The sequence below is a fragment of the Hemitrygon akajei genome, chromosome 15, assembly GCF_048418815.1.
Source record: "Hemitrygon akajei chromosome 15, sHemAka1.3, whole genome shotgun sequence".
Lineage (NCBI taxonomy): Eukaryota > Metazoa > Chordata > Chondrichthyes > Myliobatiformes > Dasyatidae > Hemitrygon > Hemitrygon akajei.
The window spans coordinates 59645493-59665549 of NC_133138.1; positions in this window are offsets into that span (position 1 = coordinate 59645493).

A 20057-nucleotide genomic window follows, 5' to 3' on the forward strand; every position below is an offset into this window, starting at 1 on the left:
GTGGTGGGGATGCTTCACTGCAGCAGGCCCTGGAAGGCTTGTGAAGGTAGAGGATAAAATGAAAGCAGCAAAATACAGGGAAATCCTGGAGGAAAACCTGATGCAGTCTGCAAGAGAACTGCGACTTGGGAGAAGATTTGTTTTCCAGCAAGACAATGACCCCAAGCATAAAGCCAATGCTACACAGGAATGGCTTAAAAACAACAAAATTAATGTCCTGGAGTGACCAAGTCAGAGTCCAGACCTCAGTCCAACTGAGAATTTGTGGCTGGATTTGAAAGGGCTGTTCACTCATGATCCCCATGCAATCTGACAGAGCTTGAGCAGTTCTGTAAAGAAGGATGGGGGAAAATTACAGTGGCCAGATGTGCAATGTTGATAGAGACCTATCCACACAGGCTCAAGGCTGTAATTACTATGTCTCCTAAATACTGACTTGAAGGGGGTGTTTACTTATACTTTATAATGAATTATTTTGTGTTTTATATTTGAAATTAATTTAGATCTCTTTGTGGAGATCTGTTTTCACTGTTATGGATTCGGCAACAACAAATATATAACCGAGGCAGCTTTTCTATAACAAATAAAACATTTATTAAACACTGAAGAAAAAACCCAAAAGTAAACAAAACTAACGTAACTGGAAGTCAGCTGCTCTGCAGCAGATCAAAGAGTTCATAAAGCGATAATGTGAAAAGAGTTCTTAGAAGTAGTGATGCAAAAGTCCAAAGTTTTACCAAGTCTGTTAACAAGAGTCTTTCCTTTATAACTTAAGTTTTCTTTCATGGCATTAATGTTGATTCCCATTGAAGGATCTTTTTCCTGGAGAATTTACAAAGTGAACAATGAATGGCTTAAAGGCACTGACTTTTCCTTGGCGAACCTTTACCCGACCCTCTATTCTTCTGGCAGAACAGGAGTCATCAGGGCAAATGAATTTCTTCCGAATGAAGATTAAACAAGGTCGAGCCTGCTTTCCCCGTCAAAATCGACTTTCCCCGATTCTTCGGGGTCTCCGAATGTCGGTGAATTTTACTGTCCACGGCTGAACTGGCAATATTAATGGCGAAGTGCGGGCAATAACCTTTTCAAACTTAAGGCAGAAAATAAAACTCCATTTTTAAACGAAACTGCATCATACTATCAGAATACGCAGCAGCATGGCGTCACCGGTGAAGTCAACCACCGACTGCCCCACGTCACAGGGAGGGGTCCTCCTTTTATACCCTGTTGAAAAAAACCTATCACATGACCTCTCACTGGCGGGAAAATGACATCACTCCACCTTCACAAGACCATTACCTCATCTCCAGCGGCTCAACACCACAGTCACATGACAAGTACATGATACCCACAAGTACGTAACATCACTTTGGACATGAAAGAGTCTTTTTCTGCTGATCAGTGCAAAAAAGGCAAATTAAGTCCTCTCACAAACAAGAGAAAAACTGCAGAAGCTGGAAATCCAAAAGGCACACACAACATGCAGGAGGAACTCAGCAGGCCAGGCAACATCTATTGGAAGAGATTACAGTCAATATTTCAGGCTGAGACCCTTCATCAGGACTGAAGAAAAAAAGATGAGGAGTAGATTTAAAAGGTGGGAAGGGGAGGGAGAAACACAACATCATAGGTGAAACTGGGAGGGGGAGGGCTAAAGTAAAGACCTGGGAAGCTGATTGGTGGAACAGCTACAGGGCAGGAGAAGGGAGAATCTAATAGGAGAGTACAGAGGGTGATGGAAGAAAGAAAAGGGGCGATGAGCACCAGAGGGAGGCGATGGGAAGACAAAGAGATAAGGGGAGTGAGAGAAAACAGGATGGGGAATGCTGAAGGGGGTGGGCATTACCGGAAGTTTGAGAAATTGATGTTCATGCCGTCAGGTTGGAGGCTACCCAGACAGAATATAAGGTGTTATTCTTCCAACCTGAGTGTGGCCTCATCACAACAGTAGAGAAGACCATGGATTGACATATGGGAATTGGAATGGGAAATGGAATTAAAATGGGTGGCCACTGGGAGATCCCACTTCTGGCCACTGTGATTCAATGTTGTAAATCAATAAAAAGTGAATACTTCCAAGGGGATGAATACTTTTTATAGGCACTGAATATTCCAGGTGCTCGATGCTGTTATATTAACCACTTTGTCAACCTGTCCTAACACTTTCAATGAACAATACATATAAATCCCTAGAGCTTTTTGACTTTCTACCCCATTATGAAATGTATCCTCTATACAGCCTCGTCTCGTTCTTCCTGTTACAATAAATAGGTCACATTTTTTCAGCATTAATTTTCATATTATACCTATCTGCCCATGCTCCAAAGAATTTTACTTTTCATTAAGATCACTTTTGTGTAATTAATATTTGAGTAATATTGTAAATACTTTGATTGTCTGAGCATTCTTTTTGTTTAAATAATTCATTATAGGTTATATGTAAGAAACATGTGAATTGCATACATCATGATGCTCCCACGTGGTAAGTAAAAACAAAACTAAAACCCTTTCTCCTGGCTCCAGTATTTTCCTTTCAATTTACCTTATGTTTCGGAGCTATAGTGGTGATAAGGAAGGAATTAAATAAGCCCGAGATGACTAAGTACCTGTTGAAGTGCAGTGAGTTGTTTGATTTTTTTTAAAAGCACAGCAAAATGTTTGAGCTAAGAAGAAATCGCAGCATGTGTTCTTTGGAAGGGAAGAGACAATCGAATTAAAAAAGGCAAAAAAATAGATTTACAGGTTCATAAATATTGACTACTGGGTGATAAATAAATTTCAACAAAAGAAGAGCAGAAATGGCTGGCTACATCAGAAATATTGATGTGTTCGATTACACGTGAAAACTGGGTGAGTTGAGCAGTATTTTAAAGCAAATTAAATAGCCAATGAGAAATGAGTACCAGTTTTCTTAGTGCATTGGATTTAACAGAATACAATTTGCTTAGAAACGTAACTGCTCCAACCAAACCAGCCTAGATGAGCTTTGCTGATATTGTAGGGTAACGTAATTGAGAGAAATGTACATAATTCACAACCACCAACAGAGTTGGGATTTTACTTTCAGTGGCTGGTCTAACATGATGACTTTGTTACATGAAAAGTTTTTAGCGTGATTTTGTGTGTAGGTTTTGGAGTTCCATAACATTTTTATGGGTTTCATTAAACATAAAACGCCTCACCATTGTTTTATTTGTGAAAACTACATTGGTGACCCCGATGCTCTAGGACAGAGTTATTTAATGTGGCAGCCAATGCAGTCACTATTAAAGGGGAGAAAAATACTGTTGTTTGGTTCATACAAGCTGAGGCCCAGTTCACTCTGTGAGAAATCACCGCAGACGACACCAAATTCTACTTTGTGGTAGGGTTGCTCAGCAGTTCCATGGCACTGAGTGGTGAGTCTGCTTGAACACCGGTCTGATCGCTGAAAACTTACCTTTTACACTCTTTTGGACTCTCGGAGTTTGAGCGCGCCAAACAATCGCTTCCCTTCCCGGTCTTGGCGATGCTAGGCCTTCAGATCTAATGGAGCACATGCTGTCACTCCTGGGAAATCACCAAACTTGTTTTATTTTAAAGAACTCTTCATGCAGCAAATGCCCAATCAAATTCATATAACCCTCCTTAATGCACCCGTGAAGGGAACTTGCTAAAATGGCTGATGGCCTCCATTCAGCCAGGCAGCGATGCATCATTCCTCCTCTACAACTGGCCCGCCAGTCCATGCCCACATGCATAGACTGGACCCAAAAAGTTGGCAACCCCAAAGGCTGAATTTGCCAACATAGAAAGACTTGGAATTGTACGCCGGTCGAAGAGTGTAGGGAAACTCACTATGCAACCCGTACTTAATCAAAGCTCACGCATAATTGTCTCTGCACAAACAACAATATAATTATGTTGACCCGGGCCAACAACCTAGAACATGAATTCTACTCTTTCCTTTGTACTAATACTCACTCAGACCACTTTTTCCAATTTATAACACTAAAGTAGGGGATCTCTATAGGCCAGGCGATCAAGCGTTTCTTCTCCTAGTCCCTGGTGTGGGGGTTCTTCCCTGGTGATTCCCTGGCATTATTTCTCATAGCACTATCAAAATTTCCATGTTTATATTCATTTCTTATTAATTCAAATGTAGCATTCCAGTGTCATTGGCTGTAGGTTACATGTCTGACCTTTAACACCTTCCTATTGACTCTGCTCCAGGCCAGCAGCCATCAATGCCCTCTTCCCAGCAAGCGACAATCAGTAATTCATAGCTCTTTGTTCTCAGTCAGCACCAGCTTGATTTACACAAAACAAATACTGACTCCAACAGTCAAAAAGCTGCATATTATATCCAACCTAAGAACATCGCACAAATAACTTCTGATTTGGAAATGATCTCCAGTCCAGCAGATTACTTGAAGCATCATTGTGTCTTCTTTAAAATACTGATCAAGCCAAGTAACTAACACTCAAAATGGAGGATGTAAAACAGTTCCACAAAATGGCAGCCTCCATCTCCAAGCACCTGGCAGGAACAAAGACAATTGATCTGTCTTCTTCTGTTGCCCACCTAGACCTATCTGAATTTGGCATTTTCTGCCATATTTTAAATCCGCCATGGCCAACATCTCCCACCTTTTGATCCACAGAAAACCCTGGGGATCACACTACTGTTTATATGTCTGAGGGAAAATAGCACAAAAGGAACACCAACATTCATGACTACATTAAATAATACTGTTAAGGATTTGAAAATGTTACCAATACAATACATGAAGAAACATGGTAAAAATGTACCCATTCTCATACCATATATCAAGGCATATAACTGCAATCAATAATACTTGAACACAACATCATGGCATGAAAACAACTAAATTCACCAAAAAGAGATTTAGAATGGCCTGTAGCATGCAAACATATTAAGTTATTGAAGTTGCCATAAAAGTCACTGGGGAGAAATACCCTGGATAACCAAGAGCAAAGCAACAATAACATGTGAAGTAATACACATCCAGGAACATGCATTAACATTTAAATCCCAGTTCCAAACTTTGCTCCCAAAAGGGATGGATTCTGCAAAAGATCATTAGCTAGGCCCACATGATCTTTAATAGCCTTGGGTAACGCATACCATTGTTTAATACTAGTTCCATTATGGTTAATAACTCTATTCCACTCTGCCGTAAAATGAAATATTCTGCTATTGACAGGTAAGATAGAGAGAGAATAATCATAAGAAACCATGTATGTCTTAAACCTGTTTTTCTTCCAGTTTATCTGGGTTATACTGGGCACAAATCAAACAATTCTTACAATAATCTCCTCGCATCTTTGGCCACCAGCACAGATTCTTCAACTGTTTCATAATTCTATCTGCTCCTTGATGCCCAGAAATGTCATGCTACCAATACATCTTCTGGTTTCTTTCACTTTCTGGCACCACAAATCTACCGCTATCAAGTACAATCCCAGTCTGTACCTGTATTCCTGGGTATTTTGCATACTCTTCAAAATTTTCCCCTCTCTGTACCTTTGCTAACTTCTGAACCTATTGCTGTACCTTAACTAAATCTATAGGTGTACTGTTTGCTGGTTTCTTTGTCATCATTCCTTCTAGATCTGGATTCCATTTCATCCTGCATCCACCCTGAATTTGGCTAACTCAGCCTTCCTGTTCCCCTCTGGGGAAGTCTTTACATGAGCCTTCTTCTTCTTTGTGGGAAACTTTGTCACATGGTGCGAGCAGAATCATCTGCAGCTTAATGTGAAAAAAACTAAGGAGCTGGTGGTGGACCTGAGGAGGGCTAAGTCACCGGTGACCCCTGTTTCCATCCAAGGGGTCAGTGTGGACATGGTGGAGGATTACAAATACCTGGGGATACGAATTGACAATAAACTGGACTGGTCAAAGAACACTGAGGCTGTCTACAAGAAGGGTCAGAGCCATCTCTATTTCCTGAGGAGACTGAGATCCTTTAACATCTTCCAGACAATGCTGAGGATGTTCTACGAGTCTATGGTGGCCAGTGCTATCATGTTTGCTGTTGTGTGCTGGGGCAGCAGGCTGAGGGTAGCAGACACCAACAGAATCAACAAACTCATTCGTAAGGCCAGTGATGTTGTGGGGGTGGAACTGGACTCTCTGACGGTGGTGTCTGAAAAGAGGATGCTGTCCAAGATGCATGCCATCTTGGACAATGTCTCCCATCCACTCCATGATGTACTGGTTGGGCACAGGAGTACATTCAGCCAAAGACTCATTCCAACGAGATGCAACACTGAGCATCATAGGAAGTCATTCCTAACTGTGGCCATCAAATTTTGCAACTCCTCCCTCGGAGGGTCAGACACCCTGAGCCAATTGGCTGGTCCTGGACTGGTTTCCACTTGACATAATTTACTTATTATTATTTAATTATTTATGGTTTTATATTGCTATATTTCTACACCGTTCTTGGTTGGTGCAACTGTAATGAAACCCAATTTCCCATGGGATCAATAAAGTATGTCTGTCTGTCTGTCTTTACTCCATGTGTTTTCTCTTGCCTTCTCAAATATATACTTCACCAAGAATGCTGATGGTAAATGTTTATTATCTGCTGACACATAACCTCTCGCTTCCCACAATGGTAAATATTCAGTCAAACTATTGCAAACATACATATTCTCTGGAGTATATGATTGCTCCTGAAGAATGTCTGTCTGGATGGCTGACAATGAAAACTACAGCAGCAGGCATTGCCACTTGTGCACTCATTGTTGCGGGTAACTTGACTGCAACACTTTTGATCTCTACTCCTTCCCCATCTTCTACATAAATACCAAATCCTGTAAGTCTCTCTTTATCCTGAACTATGATAATCCATCAACAAAGACCCTTAAAGAGGACCTTTCCAGACAGATGGCGTGATTTTCCTCTCCTGATTTTAAGATGTGAACGAATGGCCTATTCTGTACTTGTACTACTGTCACCTGGCACTCATAAGGTTCACTCCGATGTGTTAGATTATCAGCAAGTACATGGTTGTACTGCTAACCCTTTTAACTGCGACATTACAACCCTGTAATAACAATGTCCATCAGAATAGTCAAGTTTGATTGACTGTTCCATCCTTGATACAATCAAGTAAAATCTGAATTGGAGTATGCTCTGTTAAAATGGTTAATGGATTGCTTGGCTTCTGTCTGTCTCGAAGGACAATGGGTGATGATGATGACCACCACAAGCCTGGGCAGAAGGTATGGAGATCCTGAAATACCCAGTTGTCGAGATTCCCATCTCGGCCTCACCAGTGTAGTCCAAAGGAAAGCTTATGAAGCATTACTTTTGACACCACCTTGGTGCAGGAGCTGCCGGAAGGATTTTCAATGATGTCCAACCCCCTGAGGGGCTGCACTCCACATCTGCTGTCTGGGTTTACTCCCATAGCCCTTATCTCTCCCGAGGATGCCCACAGGGCAGTTGGGCTATTTAGCTACAGCTAGGAATCTGGTTCACGAATGCCAGAACGTGTCCACATGCTGGTGGGCCTGCATGCTACTTGTGTAGGGACTAGGCCTCCTCCCTGTCCTCTGTAGTCCAGCCTGAGTCCGAAAGGAGTTCAGTTTCCGTGTGTTGCCAGTGAGGAGGCACTACAAAAGGCTTGCTATTGGCAGGGAGAGGCTTACACACTTGCCCCCACCCTTTCCACAAGACTGCTAACCAGCAGTAAAAGCTGAAAGTGAGAGTGACAAGCACTATCCACTACACTACCACATGAGACACAACACAACAACCACTTTGACACCATTTTAATGGATTTGAGCCCTGCAATACAAACGGAATGTTTAACTGCCCAAAACACTGCCAGTGGTTGATGCTCACATGTTGTATATCTTTGCTCTGCCAGCATGAGCATTTGAGATGCATATGTCACTGGTTCCAGTCGATCAATTGTCTCCTGGAGTAACACATAGCTGATATCGTGTTACTCGTGGCAGCCACCTCCAAAGAGAATGGTTCGGAAGGGTTTGGGGTCTTAAGGGTAGGTGCTTCTGCGCGGCTGGTTTCAGGATCTAGTAATCTGATTTCCATTCCCAAGGTACACCTTTCTTCAGGAGCTCCGTAAGTAGGTAACCTTTGGTAGCAAAGATATCAATGATGTCTCTACGATGCCCCAGCAAACCAACAAATGACCTCAATCCCCTCACATCAGTGGGGAGAGGTAGCTTTGCCACTACATCCACACCCTGCTTATCAACCTCTCATCTCCCAGGGGTTATGACCACTCCCAAGTATCTAACCTGCTGCTTCATGGTTTAAGCCTTTTCAGAATTAACCTTCAAACCCATCTTCTGCAACAATTGCAGTAGTTCTTTAAGTGACTCACAATGCTCATCCTAGGTTTCCGTCTGTAACAATAAATCATCTACATATTGAATTAAACACTGGGGAGCTGAAAAAGCTTTCAGCCCTTTTACCAACCATTGACGGAAAATGTAGGGTGAATTATGAAACCCTTGTGGCAAAATTGTCCTTGTATACAGTTGTTCTTTCCAAGTGAAAGCAAATCTATATTGACACTCTCTGTTCAATGGAACAGATGAAAATCCATTACTTATATCCAGTACTATGAACCACTTTGTCACAATATTCTGCTTAATCATAGTCTCTGGACTTGTAAATACAGTAGAGGCAGTTAAGGGGGGGTCACTGTATTCAATTCCCACCGATCTATGGTGAGTCTCCAACTTCCATTGGGTGAATGGGTGAATTATCTGTAAATGCTATTTCTCGCTAAACTCCCTGTGTTAACAAACTCTGAGTAATTTTCTCTACATCTGCCTCTGCTTGTTTCGGAAATCCATATTGTTTCTGGGGTTTTGGATCAGGGCCTCATATACACACCTCTCCTTGCATCCTGCCACAGTCGTGTTTATGTTTGGCAAATACTGCCTGACAATCTAAAATAATTTTTCCAGCCTCTGACTCATCTGTCATATCTTATGCCTTCACCCACATTTCCCCAGAAGTATATATCCCATCTTCATATCGTCCTACTGGAATGTCAGTATGGACCTGCTCTCTATCAACATTAAACTGCCAAATTGTACAACTAATTGAATCAAAACTCAGACCTGCTTTCCTCATAAAATGTCTTCCCGGAATAAGTTCTTGAGCAGTTGGCATGTCAATGAGCACACTGAGTGGAGCACACTGAGTTGTCCCAACTGTATGTTCAGCGGTGAATTCAACTCGCCTACTTGTGAATGACTAGTAAATCCAGTTAAATTAATAGTACCTTGTATTTCCCAACAGGGTGCATTGAACGTGATTGTGTTTAGAGCGGTTCTAGAGCCTCCTGTATCCCAAAGAAATTTAATAGGGAGGACTCTTACCCTAGCTTCTACAAGGGTTCTACCCGCTCCACCCCAGTAACTGGCATCCACATAACTGAGGCCTGACACCATCATTGTGCACTTGGAGTCCTCTTGGGCAACTTCAGATGCAGTCGTGAATCTCCATCAGCACCCTGGACATTACATCGCAGATGACATGGTTGATATTCCAGGGGCGATAGAGCCATTGCCACATCGTGACCATTCCTAATCCATCTGGGTTGTGGGCAATCCCTGGCAAAATGACCTTCGTGTCCGCAGTTGTAATGTTTCCGTGGGTATCCGGTACAATAGCAGGGGGAATGCAAACGTTCTGACCATGTCCTCGAACACTCCCTCTACTAGGTGGCGCTGTCGAGCATGGCAATGACAAACCCTGAAAGGCAACCCATCTCCCTCTATTCTGCCATTGTACACCTCGTTCTCATACAGGGGCCATTTTAGAGCCTGCTTTCCTTTATCCTCCTTAGTACCTTTATCTCTTACTTCACTTTCCTATACTCATACCATCCTTCTGAGAACCATGCTTCAGTATGTGTGGATCAAACATTTCACAAGCTCTCCTCATTACTGTGCGAAACCAAGGTCATCAGCCAGTTACTACTCAGTCACTGAGTCGAATTCCACCTCTCCAATGTAGGACAATAAACACTCGAGAAAACTGGCCATAACTTTGCCACAAATGTAAAGGGGTGATCCCCTTTCCGATGTCTGAATTTGTGCAAAGCCTCCACCAGATCACTTCGATTAGTCCTTGCAGCTTCTAATATAGTTTCCTGTAAATTGATGTCCCCCAGCCTTGTGCCTGTTCCTCCATCAGGGCTGAATGCAAACACAGAAGGGTTAACTTCCGGTCCTCTGCTTCACCTAAACCATGAGTTATCCTGTGCTGCTAAATGCACTGGAAAAGTTCCTGGGGTCATCTCCCAGGCCACACCTTGGTGTATTCACAGCTGAAGCACTCAGTTGGGTCACATTGAAGGGGGTAGAATACCGTGTCACAACCGGTATCCCAGGCTGTGCTGTATCCTGTACTCTCTCCATCACCACAGGCACCACTGGGGCAGTGAATTGTTCAAGGTTACAATTCTCTTGGAAAAACTTACAGGGAGGCAGGCCACTTCCCCAGTCATCCTCACTATTGTAATGTGTCACTTCACACGGCAATTACCCCAATCTACATCATCGTCATTGTCAGCCCTCGCACCAAATGCACATATCCCTCCTCTCTAAGCTGAGAGTTCACTTTGCAGCTTTTCACTTGGTGTGGTTGCCGCTGCCGATTTCTTCACAGCATTCATAGCAGTCTATAAATCCTGACACTGACTTTTCCGTTTCTCTATTTCTGTACTCACCCTTTTACAATCCTTTTCCTATTTCTTCTTTTCTCTCATTAAACATTCACACTCTCTGAGACGGAGTTGTGTGGATCAAATTTGCCTGACCCTTCTCCCTCAGAATTTCATTTTCTTCTCCTTCTCTTTCCAACTCTTCCTTACACTTACTTAATTCCTCTGCCAGTCTCAGTTTTTTCTCTTCTCACTTCAGGTAGATCTTTCCACATACACCCCATTATGACAGCTTTTTTAGCTGCTAGTAATTTTTAGATGTCTTTTCACTAACTTATTATCACAATGCATCCCCGCGGGTCCCTGAGCCACTACTCTCAATCTTACCTATTCATGCCTTATTGCCTGGCCATTTTCTTAATAAATATTTAAGAAAATGATCCCACCAATCATCTGAATTCCCCAGGTCCTTCTTCACTTTTCCTTTTTCCATTTTAATATCCTAACCTTGTGGGTGGTTCAGCTCAAAACTAGGGTCCCAGACCTCTATTTTTTTTCCAAGCCCACCCAGAGACGCTGAAGTCCGTTGACCGTTTTCTCAATGGAACTAGGTTAGGAAACTCACTACGCAACTCGTAATTAATCGAAACTCGCACTTATTGTCTCTGCACAAACAACAATGTAACTGTGTTGACCCTGGCCCACAACTTAATTTCATTGAGCAGAAATCACCTCAGTTGTATGTTATTTGCAAAACATACAATACCATGAAAGTAATGTAGGAACATTTAGAGCCAAAACCGTTGTTGGTTGCAGAATGCTTTAGGTTTCATTAGCAGAATTGAAAGGAAGGGAAGTCCACTTCAGTGTATGTGGCTGAATGGAAGAAATTGTCTGAGCATTGTCAGTTCAGTAATGGGCTCAATGATGCATGAGCGTTCAGTTTGTGGAATCTTATAAGAAACCTTTTAAAAATGGTTTGTAACTGAAACACAACTTATGTTTAAAAGAGTATTTGAATTCACTCTGTCAATGGAGACAGCAGAGAGAGATGCAGAAGAGCTGCAGTCAGGAATGAAAGAGAGCATGAACAAAATTGCACCATCCAAACAGAAACCTGCCCGGCATTTAAATTGTGTTACCATTGTACCAGGGGCTCACATACACCACAGCAAAGCAGGTTTAAAGAAAAACTTGCAGAAAATGCAACAATCTAGGACACATACGAGGGGCAAGTTGGGTAGACAAAAATAAATGGACTGCACAGAGAAGAGAAAAAGATAAAAAGCCAAGATGCAGCTTCAAAAAGAACACTAATCTACATGCTGCAATTGAAAAATCTGATAATGATGAGAGTGATATAGAACTGTGTAAGTTTTATGATTTACAACGTGAAAACTAACAACAGACAAGCAATTTGACTTATACAAGAAGTAAACATTAAATTAAATAAAATAGAATTGGACCCTGGCCTGGTTGTTTCAGTCATTCAAAGATACCAAACTGAAGCCTGCAGATATCCAACTAAGAACTTATGCTGGAGAAAAGGTAACTCCTATGGGAATGACATTTGTAACAGTGTAATACAAAAACCAACAAGTCACATTGGGTTTATTCTAAAAACATGAGGGCAAGCTTTGTGGCAGTGTGAGTGTCCAAGACAGCTACAACTTGATTGGAGATCCATCCACCATTTGATTGACGCATCCTCTGTAAACGAGTCAACTGAAAGAGAATTAAGAAAAGTACTGGATGATGCTACCACAGTGTGCAAGGTTGGCAATAGAAAACTCAAACATATCAATAGTAAATTAATATTATATGAAAATGCCACATCCAAGTTTTTCAAAGCCCATCCCATTCCTTGTACCATCCATGATAAAGAAGCGAGTGAGCTAGGTCTCATGGAGGCTGAAGGAATTCTTTCCAATGTTGTGTGGAGCCCATGGGCAATGCCAGTGTGCCCATGGGCAATGCCAGTGTTCCCAGTGGCTAAGAAGAATGGGCCTGTCATCTGTGGTCACCATTATCCCAGTACTGAACGTAGATCAATACCTCCTGCCCAGGACTGAGGATATCTTTGTAAACCTTTTTGGAAGAAAACACTTCAGCTAAATGGATTTAGTTGAGGCCTACCCACAGATGGCAATGGAAGAAGAGTCCAATTGTTTCTCACCATGAACACTCATAAAGGGTTTTATCACTATAATAGGCTTTTTTTTTGAAGTAGCATCTGCACCTGCACTCTGGCAGGAAGTCATGGATCTGCTGCAGCAAGGCTGTCCAGGCTCTCACTGTTACCTGGATGACATCATTGTTACCAGTAAGCATGAGAAAGAACGTCTCCAAAATCCCAAGGTAGTGTTAAGAAGATTAGAAGATTATGGGCTCGGAACACAATGCAACAAGTATGGATCCTTTAAACCAAGCATCACTTACTGAGATCACACATTGACACACAAGTCTTATGCAAGTGTGCTGAGACAAATTTAAGCAGTGGTGAATTCCCCAAGCCCAAAGGATGTATCACATTGTACTACTTGTTAGGATTTGTCAATTACGATAACAGGTTCCTGCCAAACCTGGCCACAGTACTCCACCCTTAAACGCATTACTGAAGATCAGGAAGAAATGGTAATGGACAATGAGGTGGCCTTCCAAAAGATGATGCAAATGGTGGCATCAGACACTGTACTCACATGTTATGATCCATGTTAGGGTGTATTTTGGTGTCAGGTTATAAAGCAAAATATTAAGTACAGCAATGAACTTCAGCTACTACTCTTTAGAACTGAACATGGATTGTAGATTAAATTTTAAATGCAGCGTGGACTATGGGTTCCTAGAGCTGTGGGCAGCAGGAAATTGAAAAACCAAACAATGCTGATTAACATCCATTTTGGGTGTCTGGATTGTGGGTGTGAAGAAGGAGGTGAGAGTTATACATGAATTGCATATATCATGACACTACCACGTAATAAGTGTGCACCTCACTTAAAATAAAAACAAAACTGTTCTCCCGGCTCCCATCTTTTTTCTTGCAATTGGTTTTACGTTTTGGAGTTACAAAACATAACAATTACCCCTCATTCTCCCAACTCTATTGCAACTGCAAAATACTTAAAAAGAGAATAAATGTTGGCTGAAGAAGATAAAGGATGCATGACAAATTAGATTGCTCATTCAGAGAACTGACGCTAGCAGGGTGGACAAAATGGCTTCCTCTAATGTTGCTTTCTAGCACACTGCTGTTAAAATAAATGCTTAGGCAAAATACTGCAGACAGAAAGCCTATGATGTTCTGCTTTTTGCTCTAAGAATACAAAGCTCCCTGGCAGAAGCGAAGATTAGTAAAAAGGGATCTCTAATTTGTACAGAGGAATATAATATCAATTATAATCTACATACCAGTGACTTATTCATTCTTCAACATCTCTCTCTCCTGCCCTGATTTTCTAATCCACCAAAATTAAGTATGGAAAGAAATAGCTTTGGCTATAATCAAGAATTACGTATAAAAATACAGTGAACCTCTAGCTACGGACAAATGAAACATCACAAATTTTCTGAAGAGGCACTTACTTGTAAAATTGGGGCTCTAGTAGTAAATGGGAAATATAGAGCTCATTTTGAGTTCATTTAATGTTATCATGTACTTTAAGAACAAAAGGCAAACAACCCTTGGGTTAGTGCATATGATATCTGCCACTAGAGGCCATTTGAATTTAAGGATGAATTTAGAGCTGTACAAACTGCAGACTGTTGTGACAAGATATCTGTTGGTGACTGAACAAAAATTGTATTTAATGGTTAAATATAAACTGAGTCGTTAACAAGATACAATGCAGTGAATAAAAAGCATCAGGCTCTGCAAGAATATAGATGGTCCTGAACTTCATTTCACTCTCCCTCACTCTCTCTCCCCCAGTGGAACCAGTAAAGAATAATTGTAAAGACAGTAATGAAGATCAGTTAAGGTTTCTTGGTTCCTTAAGATTGTCATAGCTGGTGGGGAGGAGGGGTACTGGGAAAAAGCTCTCACTACCTATTAAATGCTCCCATGGTGTATGTTTCAAATAGCTTCTAACAATCAAGTCCAGCTCCTGTCATTAGCTACTTAGCCTGACAGAATCATCCCTACTGATTGCAAATGCAAGCTACTGGCACCTTAAAACAGGTCACTTCAGGCAGATCAGGCTCCTCAGCTCGTATTGGAGAAGGAAAACTCCAGTCTCAAATCTCTGTTGCCTTGGGGCTGTACCCACTCATGGGGAAGGCTTTTGGAGTTAGCCCTGAGGGAAAAATCCGGAGCTGGAGTCCCTGAGGCAGTCCGACGTTGAGTTCAATGCTGACTGACAACTCCTGCAATGCCGCTGGTGCCAAAGCTGCATCAGCCTCTGCCATTCCTTTGGGTTCATCAGCTGCGTGGCGACGGGGAGTCAGCTGCATGGGCAACAGCTTGCTCTCCGTATCATATTGCCCTTGCTTGCCAGTCCACTGAACATAGCTAGCACACAACATCCGCGCTCCACCCCGACCAAAAGAGGACCTCAGAAGGTCATTTTCCAAGGGACTGAATAACTGTGACTAAAGATAGACTGACCTTGATGTCAAGTTGCAGGAAAAGGTTAGCGCCAGTATCCATGGTAGAAATTACACTGGACTTCATCAAGGTCATATTATTCACAAAATTTACTCAGTAGGTTTTCACTGGAGGCTGAAAAAATCTGAAAAGCCTGCAGTTTGGACTTTGTCATATTCTGTAAATTGGCAGACACACTTCTCTCAATGTAATAGCAAGGATACTTCAGGAGTGCTACAAACCCTATAAATGCTCTGTTACCAGAAGTTCTGAAAGGCATTATATACATGGAAAACAATTATAACATTACCAGCAATTGATTATGTACTGCATTATGCCAAATGGTTCTATTTAGGGTCTGATTAGCATCAGCACCGATGAGCTTAGAGGGAGGTTCCTGTGATGTAAAATTCTATATTATATAAATTTAATGCATCAGCTGTATTCACAATATGCCAAAAAAAAGGGTCAGGCTTGCACAAATTATAGCAATGCTATTTTGTGTTCCAAAGGAGGCTTGCAGACTTTTCCTGTCTACACAATGAGTGGACTCTTTATGCATGAAAGCAAAGGTACAGTTCACAGTTGTTAGACAGCAATGTTAGAACCTAGAGATCTGGATTATTGATCCAGAACAATGGTGAAAATCGACAAGGCATTAGCTTGCTACTTACACCATTAATGATGTATTACAAATTTAATGAAGTAACAGAATTAGTCCGCACTTCTATTCTGCTCCTCTTGGTGTCAGGCATTCTCAAAAGCTTTGCAACCACTGGGGTACTGAAATCTAAAATAAAGTCAACAATGTCATCCAGGAAACTAATAGATCCTTATAAGACTCTATCTGAAAATTCTCCTTCATTCCTAATTTGGCCTCCATGTGATTCCAGACCCACCAGTATGGTAGGATCTTGTAATCCATTTATCTCTGAGGAATTCAAGAATGGAAAATATAATCAAAGTTCCCCACTGAACATTGACGGCTCCTCGGTAGAGATCGTTAAGAGCACCAAATTTCTTGGTGTTCACCTGACGGAGAATCTCACCTGGTCCCTCAACACCAGCTCCATAGCAAAGAAAACCCAGCAGCGTCTCTACTTTCTGCGAAGGCTGAAAGTCCACCTCCCAGCCCCCATCCTCATCACATTCTATAGGGGTTGTATTGAGAGCATCCTGAGCAGCTGCATCACTGCCTGGTTCGGAAATTGTACCATCTCGGATCGCAAGACCCTGCAGTGGATAGTGAGGTCAGCTGAGAAGATCATCGGGGTCTCTCTTCCCACCATCACAGACATTTACACTACACGCTGCATCTGCAAAGCAAACAGCATTATGAAGTACCCCACGCACCCCTCATACAAACTCTTCTCCCTTCTGCCGTCTGGGAAAAGGCACTGAAGCATTCGGGCTCTCACGACCAGACTATATAACAGTTTCTTCCCCAAGCCATCAGACTCCTCAATACCCAGAGCCTGGACTGACACCTTACTGCCCTATTTATTATTTATCATAATGCCTGCACTGTTTTATGCACTTTATGCAGTCCTGGGTAGGTATGTAGTCTAGTGTAGTTTTTTCTGTGTTGTTTTTTACATAGTTCAGTCTAGTTTTTGTACTGTGTCTTGTAATACCATGGTCCTGAAAAAACGTTGTCTCATTTTTACTATGTACTGTACCAGCAGTTATGGTCGAAATGACAATAAATGTGACTTGACTTGAAAATTTATTATCAGAGTACATACATGTCACCACATACAACCCTGAGATTTGTTTTCCGCAGACATACTTAGCAAATCTATAGAACAGTAACTGTAAGCAAGATCTGTAACTGTAAACAAACTGTACAGATGCAGATATAAATAAATAGCAATAAATAATGTGCATGAAATAACAAGATAAAAGAGTCCTTAAATGAGTTTAGTTATCTCCTTTTGTTTAAGAGCCTGATGATTGAGAGATAGTAACTGTTCTTGAATCTGGTGGTGTGAGTTCTGGGGCTCTTATATCTTCTACCTGATGGCAGCAGTGAGAAAAGAGCATGGCCTGGGTGGTGGGGATCTTTGATGATGGATGCTGCTTTTCTACAGCAATGTGTCATGTTGATGTATTTAAAGGTTGGGAGGGTTTTACCCATGATGTACTGGGCCGAATCCATTACATTTTGTAGGATTTTCTGCTCAAAGGCATTGCTGTTCTCATACCAGGACACAATGCAACTAGTCAGCACACTTTCCACTACACATCTATAGAAGTTTGCCAAGGTTTTTGATGACACCCAGGAATTTAAAGTTACTGACCCTCTCCACCTCTGATCCTCTGATCTTTTCTTGGACCTCTAGTTTCCCCCTCCTGAAGTCTACTATCAGTTCCTTGGTCTTATTGACATTGAGTTGTTGTTATTACACCACTCAGACAAATTTTCAATCTCCCTCCTGTGCCTGTGACATCTCATCCATATCATCCTGTAGTTCTTACATGCACTGTAATGATGTGCTTTGAGAGGTTGGCCTATTTATGTTTGTTGACAGTACCACTGTCGTAGGCTGAATCAAAAATGGTGAGTAATCAACACATAGGAGCGAGATTGAAAATCCAGCTGAGTGGTGCCATAACAACAACCTCTTACTCATGTCAACAAGACCAAGGAGCTGATTATTGATTTCAGAAGGGAGAAAGCAGAGGTTCATGAGCCAGTCCTCACTGGAGAATCAGAGGTGGAGAGGATCCAACACTTTAAGTTCTGGGGTGTTATTATTTCGGAGGACCTGTTCATGGCCCGACACATAGTGCAATTACAAAGAGAGCACAACAATGAATGCCTCAACTTCCTTAGGAGTTTGTGAAGATTCCGCACGATATTTAAACGTGTGAAAAACTTCTATAGATGTGTAGTGGAGAATATATTGATAGACTGTATCACAGCCTAGTATGGAAACACCAATGCCCTTGAATGGACAATCATACAAAAAGTAGTGGATAAGACCCAGTCCATCACAGGTAAAGCCCTCCCCACCATTGTTAGAGTGATTTTTGGGGTTAGCACATATAGCAAATAACTTTAACTGACTTCAACCAGTAGACCTCAGATCTGAATATGAACTGTGGATTAAATCGAAAGTGCAGCTCTGAGCAATGGATTTGTAAGAACCATAAACCAAGTTAAATTGGTGTCTGTAATATAGGTGCAAACAGGGAGATGTGATGGTGAGAAGATCCAGACATTTGAAACTTACATCTAGTTCAAAGAAAGTATTGTAAATATGGAATTGTTGTGAATTTTCCTTGAGCTTTAGTACATAAAATGTTTTTCTCTTTTACTCTCTCTTTCTCCCTTTCCTTCTCCTTCTCTGTCCCTCTCCCTACCCCCTCCCTCTTCTTCCCCCTCACCTCCCCTTTCCCCTCCCCCTCCATCTCCCCCTTCTCACCCCCTTCCCAAAGGCTGTCAACTTATTTTGATATTTTGTCAAATATAGTGCCTGCTTCATGTCTACCAGTACTTCTCTCCCGTGTCTTCATTCACGCAACAACAGATGCCATTATAGATTTCTAGATTTAATAACCTGAGTCTGATCTTCAATTTTTAGATACTTCTGTCAGCAGTCATGAAAGGCAAAAAAACAAATATACTTTAAAATTTATTTCTGGCAAAATGTGTTCATTCTTTTTAAATTCATGCCATCTTTAAAGACCTTTCAATACTCTACCCAGACTTTGCAAGAGATATTTATTATTAATGTTTTTTAATTGTGAGTGTTCAGGACATAAATATCTCCATGTGAAACCTTAGTGCCTCCTGCACCACTGCAGCCTATTGTTTTGACACAGTTCACAAAGTGTCCCATTGGAAGACATGGAGAGCAGTCCATTGCTAGCATTATACAAATGTTCCTGGTTGTATGCAGGGATATGGAACAAAGCAGTTGGATTCCTAAACTTTCACACACTATACTGTGAATCATGTTTGTGCAATTCACAATGAACAGTAAAGAAATTATGCAGTTTTCTAAAACAAGAAGCCATAATTAGTCTTCCCAAAAAAATCTCTGCCTTCTTAGCCCTAATTTCTTTTTGTAAGTACATCTATTAGCATAAATATTCCTCTTTTCTAAATGGTCATTCTTTATGTCTAAGTGTCAGAATGACAGGAAAGAAATAGTGTTTGGGGATTGTTTCCTAGAACAAGATGTTCTGGAACCAGCTGAAGGCTCGACTCTGCTAGACTGGCACAGTGCAATGATATAATATTAATTAGTGAGCTTGTCATTAAGGCACACCTAGGTAGAAACAATTGTAAGATTTTTCCATTCATTTTGAGGAAGGAAAGAATGGGACCAAGACTTAAATCAGGCCAACTGTGAAGGCATGGAAGCAGAACTAGTGAACTGGCAAATTAGGTTATGGAAACAGTCGAACAAGATGTCGGAGCAGACATTTAAGAAGATCTTTCAAAATACACGGAATAAATATTCCCATCAAGAAAATTCAAAGGGGACCACCAACCATCCATGATTAACTATACAAGTTAAAGACAATATCAAACTTCAAGTAAAGCCATGTAATTGCATTATAGACCAAGGCAGACCAGAACATCAAACAAAACTTAAAAGCAACAAAGAATGACTAATAGAGTAATAGATCTTTTATATATTTGCATATGACCTAGGTAGAGGATATACAGCCCATCATGTTCATGTCAACTCTCAGAGCAATCCATTTCTACAACTTGTTAGACTCAATCTCACAAGCCCATCAACTCAGCCTAATTTTATTGTTATCTGCACTCACAAGCAATAACTTACAGTGGT